Here is a 6,889-nt window from a genome sequence, read left to right as displayed (position 1 = left end):
AATTTATCAGTTCTAATAGTTTTGTGTGTGTGTGTGTGTGTGTGTGTGTGTGTGTGTGTATGTGAAATTTTTAGGGGTCTCTATTTATTGTATCATGTCATCGGCCCCACTGATTTAGCCTTAATCATTAGTTTACCCTTGCAATCAGGAAGGTAAATCTTTAACCAGAGGGAGAATTGAGAGAGGAATGAGCAGATTAAAAATTGCATTAACTCCATACCTCCAGCAGATGTAAACAACCAGGAGACAGAGACCATACATTGTAGTTTTCACAATATTTATACACTGGTAATGACCCAAAAGAGTGAGAATCTTATACATAATCATCTGTTAATAATTGTTTTACAATAAGTTTGTAAGTGTATTTTTTAATTAATTAATAATTAATTAAAATGAAGGCAAGATTTAGATTAAAACAGAATGATGCTGACTTTTTGAAAAGTTTTATTATAATACAGATATTTGTGTTATAATTAGATTAATTATTGTTTGTTTCTTCATTTTTTTAATCAAAAAAAATGATCTAACTTTTTAGACTCATAAGTTTAGAAATTTTTGCAGAATGTGAAAAATTAAAATAAAATCTAATGAATTTCTGAAAATTGCCTTTTTATTTCTTTTTATATACTACTTTACAGATTATCGTTAGAAGATATTTATTCCTTTAAGTGATAACACAGGAAAAAGAAACATGACCAGAATTTTAAAAGTGCTTAAAAAATACTTCTGAATGTTTCCCAAACACAAGCCATCGTGTATTAAACTTATAATATCTGTGATAAGTCTTTAACTTCTAATATCTATAAGATGAATGGCATATAGATTGCTAGAAAACTAAACATGAAATAAATCTAAAGTTCTCATCCCATTATTCCATAAAATGTTCCATAGTCATATGCTAAAATAATTCAGTATTGATTATTTAAACAATTATCTGTTAAGGCTCATGATATAGAGGAATTTAAAAAAATAGATGTGGAAGATACAATATGTAACCTTGATGTGATGATAATCTAAATGGCAAAGAATGCCAGACATGACGTGAAATCACTTTACTGAAAGAACCTGAAGATCTTTTCATCAAAGTTCTCTCATTTTACAAATAGAGAAACTGAAAATTCTGAAAATGAAGATATAGAAGGAACCAAATGTAGTGCAAGCTTTGAAATTAAAAGTTTAAACTCTCAAATAAATACTAGGACCACTTACAACACCATGCTGACATCGATACTGATAGATTTTGAGCTTTGTTTTGCTCACAGACAAAATAACAAAGCATTCCTTATGAAAAGTATAAAGTTATTAAGTACACAAGTATTTGTAAGGACAAAGAGCAAATTTAAATGCACATAACTTTAGTGGTGAGGACATTCAGCATAAGTGAAAGATCATCATAAAAACAAATTACTTACAAAGGGTTCACATGTTTATTGCAAATCTTCAAAATGCCAAATCCCTACCTCTCTAGATAAGAAAAAGGAATTGAGGACAATATAATCATATTTAAAATCAACTTTTACCCAACTCAGCCCTCTTAACAGAGTTTTCTCTTCTCCACAAATACTTTGTACTAAAATTGCTTATTTATTTCCATTTAACCCAAATGAATTTCTATTTGACAAAATATTTTTAAAGGAAAAAAAAGATACCATTGAGAAATAGAAATAGAAAAATAACTTGTAAATATAACTTTCTCCTGCTTTTATTCATTGTCTTGCACTGGGCTCTGGAAGAATCATTTTTTACTTTAAAATATCCTAATGAGATCCTGATCCTTTGGATGTCTACTCTAGACGGTATTCTTTTTTACCAACTTTCAGCTAAATATAGTAGTGCACTGACTGTCCATGGCTATCAATCAAAGAAGTTCCACTCATCCAGCTGGCCTTTGACAAGGCACACATCCGTGAAGGCAATTCATGCTTGCCCTCCTTACAGCCTGATGATCAAGGGCACTGAGGAAATATTTTGCTAGATTACATAGATTCTTTCTCTAAAATTATTCAAATCCTATACATTCCAATTGGCCCTGATATTTAGATAGCCTTCACATAAATATTGTGGGTACAAAAGTAAATTTAAAATATACAAATTTTAATAATGAAATGTATTTTGTACTATCAATTTGATAAGCATTATTCAAAGTGTTTCACATGTTTAATTCATTCAACAGGCAACATGGTATGGTAATCAAGAGCCTGGCTTCTGAAGCCAGAATGCCTAAGTTTAAATCATATGTCTGCCATGTGCTACTGGTATGGCTTTGGATAAGTTCCCTCAGTTATTAAATGGTATTATAACAGCAGTATTTAACCTATTGGGCTGTTATGAAGATTAGAGTAATATAAGTATGAAAACTTATATTACCTATTGGGCCTTAGTAATAATTATACGAGTATGTTAAATAAAATTTCAATTTTAAGTATGTTTAAGTAGGTTTTGTTACTTTACCCATTTTGTAGATGAGAAAACTGAGATAAATATAGTCAAATAGCTTGATTAAGGCTACATAGCTGATAAGTGGTAGAGCCACACTTCTCTAGATGTGGTGTCCTATTCTGTGTGTGTGTGATCTCAGAAATTAGTGGAGTAAAATAAATAATATTTGAAGATGGCTGAGAATTTTGCAAATATTTTTTATATATTTTCAAAAGTGTAAAAATAGCACAGAATTTTCTAAATTTTTCTAAAAATTAGACATCTAGGTGTCAACTAAAAGGAAGTTAAAAACAAACAAACCAAAATAAATCAGTTAAATTATCTAAAATCAAAGCTACAGGAAACTTTTGACTTTGGATGGTGAGCACACAATAGAATTGTATACTTGAAACCTACATAATTTCACTAACCAATGTAACCTCAATAAATTTAATTTTAAGAAAAAGCTACAGAAAACAATATTATATTAAAAATATGAAAGATGGCACATATAAAAACAAAAATAATAAGAATGACCACTAATTTCTCATTAGAGACAATTCGAGTGAGATAAAAATAAAAATATTTGTATAAACCATTAAAGAAAAACATCAATGAAGAATTGTATATTCAGTGAAAATATCCTTCACATAGAAAGACAAAATATCTATATTTCAGATAAACAAAGATGAAAGAATGCTTGGCAGAGATTTACACCCAAGAAATGTTAAAGGATGTTCTTCATTCTGAAGAAAACTGACACTATATGAAAACCAAAAAGAATAAAGGAATTTACCAAAGGAATAAAGAACATCAAAAATGGAAATTTGTGAATAAATAAGTTATTCTCTTTTATTTTGTAATTTAGAATAAACAATTGACTAAAGTAAATACAATAACAATGCAATGCTATTCATCAAAAGACAAGAAGAAGAAAAAAAACAATGATAAATATAAAAAAACTCTGAAATGGTAAGTGTAGAATCAACTATATCAAAATTGAATGAATTGATCATTCCAAATTAAAGGAAGAGATTGCTCTACTTTATAAGATGGTCAATCACAACAATATGCTACTTGTAAGACTTGAATTTAGTTATAATAGTAAAAGTACAGTATGTGATATATGATGCAAACAGTAACCCTAAAAAAATCTGAAGTGATTATATTAACATCAGATGAACTATATACTATAAGACAGAGTTTATAGAATCTTATAGATGAGAGAACTTTTATAACAATAAAAAAGTCATTTAAGTCAACATCACCATCCTCATAAAGGAATGTTATCATATGTCATATATACTTAGGCAGAAATAAAGCATTTTTAAACTATTTTAAACATTAAAAGCAGTGATTAAAGAGGTCTCTGAAGCTAGACAGCCATGTACAGATTTGGATAAGACAAGAATGGCATGAAACATGCCAAGAGGCATACAGAATGAATCAATGACTATAACTCCAGTTAAGGCTATCAATAGTTCATTAGCAAGCAGGGACTGAAAGTTGATATTAAAAATAATTGTCGAGAACTACAATGGATTTGAGATGTTACTTTACATAAGCAAACAAGTTAGCCTACCACATTTTCATAGATGTTGGCAGAAGACATGAGACTATCAGGTCAAAGAAAAAGGACTTTATTACTCGTGGAACAGTAAGCAGCATGAAGTCCATGTTTGCACCATGGTCTCTGGCCCCTCAGTTCCCACAGGGGTGATGCAGAGCAGACCAGGTGCCTCTTGTGCACTCAGTGGATTTGTGTCACAGCTGAGAAATCCTGAATTTATGAAACCTCAGTGTTTAATAATGGGCTGCAAGAAAATCTGCCCAATCTCTGTCCAAAGGGAGATATTTTTATTATACCAAGTGGACAAAAAACTCTGCCCTCTGCTCCAGACAGTGAAAGACAAACCCTGCCCTCTGATCTATCATCTAAGGCTATTTACTATAGAAATCACCTTGAAAATATCCTTGAAAATATCTCTCACATTTCTGGACATCAGAAATATGAGAGACCCATGGAGAGAATGTCTCCCGACAATAAGTATAGAAATAGTTATAAAAGCACTAATAATGCTCTTTTACACTTCACTGTATGTAAATATGTACAATAACTTAAGTGACATTTTTTATTATGAAATGTAAATAAGATCATTTTCAAAATACTAGTTTTGACAGCTTCATAAAGTACACTGGGAATTATTTTTGTAACAAGAGAACATAAAATATCTATTGTCATATCATTTTATACTTTCCTAGGGTTTCCGGTTAATTTGGGAATAATAGAGAAAAGAGTTCACTTTTAAAACAAACCATGTAGATTGGTTTCCAATATCAAGCATGATAGCTGTGATCACAGTAACATGGAGATCCGTGTAAACTGCAATGGCGAGTTGAGCCAAGTGTCTCAAAGATTTAGAAGTAAAAAGTAAAGGTGTTGAAAAAACAATGAGTGTTTTGGCGAATCACTTATATTTATTAATTCAACAAAAATTTATCAGCTTGTGACAAATATAGGTGCTAGATAAAGAATTGAGTGAGACAGCCCTTGTTTTCATGAATTAAATATTTTAAAGGAACATACAAATAGCACACAAACTAATAAATGGCTTAATTTGCTTCAGTGTTAATCCTTGAAGATAACGAAGGATAACAGCATAAGGATTTGGGTGCTGATCATGTATCACCACTAGTGGCATAGGAGGTGCACAGAGCAGACACAACAGAGATGCCCTCCATAGTCCCTTGCCATTCATACGCTCTGCGGGGAGCAGGGGGAGCCTGCCAGCTGACTCCTTTCCATCAGGGCTCTCGTTCTTGACATTAGGAAACACTTCTTCCTCTGAAGCTCTGGTGTAGGTTGGTGTCCTCTTCAGCCAGGCCTGGCAAATGATGTGAAAAATAAATGCCCAATTTTTACTGCTAAGGTTTGATGTGGAATCACAGCTGCAATGATATATATTTTTTATCAGCACTTGCATGTTTTTAAATAAAGTGCACACTGTTTTATTATCTGTTTCATATAAAATGTATATTTTAAAAAACTAGTGACTAGGTGGCATTTTTTATTATAATGATCATAGATGGGAAGACTTGAACTCTAAGAGAAGTTTGAATGTGTAAGATATTTTTGGTAGAAATCTGTGATAGCTTGAATGCAAGGAAAAGTTGTCTCTGGGATTTACTAAATGTTAATAAGAAGCCTCAGGTACTGCTAAACAAAATAAATAAATAACATGATTTTCCTAAAGTAACCTGGGAGGAAAAAAGTGTCAAAATTTAATTATAGACAAGGAAAGGGATTATCATACACTTCCTTCTTCATTCCTAGAGGAGTAGCCTAATGTCTACACTCCTTCTAGATAGCTCATTTTTTCTACAGCTATTAGTTCAAACTCTACCTAGCCTACTGTCCATTTAATTCTATTACATGAAAAACTGAGGTCTAATACTTTAAATTCCATAGTCATTAGATTAGAAAAGTTCTCAATAAGAAATCTAGTCCCTGCATCCACCTATGGAGACAATCTCAAGTAACATTGCTGTGCACAATGAAATACCAGAGGCTGACTATTAAAATTAACACAGGAATGATAGTTCAAATCAAGTTTTTAGTATCACTCAATTTCATAATAGATTGATTCATAATTAATTGCACTTAATGTGCTAAGGAGAGTCTATGTCAATCACAATATTTTATTATAATACCATCCTTAATATACTTGTTCTTGAACTGACCAACTTGGAGAATAGAAAACATTCTAACTTCTTTGTCTTCTCTCAATCATGGAGTACTTTCTCTGTCTCTGTCTATCTCTCTGTCTTTTTGTCTCTCTCCCCGCTCCCACTGTCTCTCTCTGTACATATGTGTGTGTGTGTGTGTGTGTGTGTGTGTGTGTGTTTAAGATCACTCTCCTTTGTTAAGTCAATAAATAGATACAACTAGAGAATTTGGAAGAAACAATGGGTGGCAAAATCTTCAAGAACAAAATAAGAATTTAAAAATGCTCATGGACTATACATGAGAAGTAAAGAGAGAAAGAAAGATGGAGGGAGGAAATGAAAAAAGAAAGAAAAGAGTGGAAGGAAGGGAGGGAAGTACAGTGAAGGGAATAAGAAAACAAAGAGAAAATGCTTTCAGTTCACATTTTTGATTACTGTGATAATGATCCATGATGATTCCTAGCAATAAAAATTATTTAACATCACATGTGTGACCAAATTCTACATTTATATAGGTCAGTTCTGCTCTTGGTCGTGAATAAAGGAGGAGAAAAAATAAAAGAGAAAAATAAATCCTATTGGTGAGAAAATAAAGCTGAAATATTCTATACTATTTCTCTGAGATATTAAACATAAAATATAGTATCTGATAATGGATTCAATAACTATTTTCAGAACTCAATTTTTTTTAAATTTCTTACTGTTGAGAATACAGTTTTGGAAGTGCAATACTTCTTTGAGTATA

Source organism: Pteropus alecto, unplaced genomic scaffold (assembly GCF_000325575.1).
Source record: "Pteropus alecto unplaced genomic scaffold, ASM32557v1 scaffold5, whole genome shotgun sequence".
Lineage (NCBI taxonomy): Eukaryota > Metazoa > Chordata > Mammalia > Chiroptera > Pteropodidae > Pteropus > Pteropus alecto.
The sequence above is the reverse complement of the archived record's forward strand: the minus strand, read 5'-3'. Positions refer to the sequence as shown.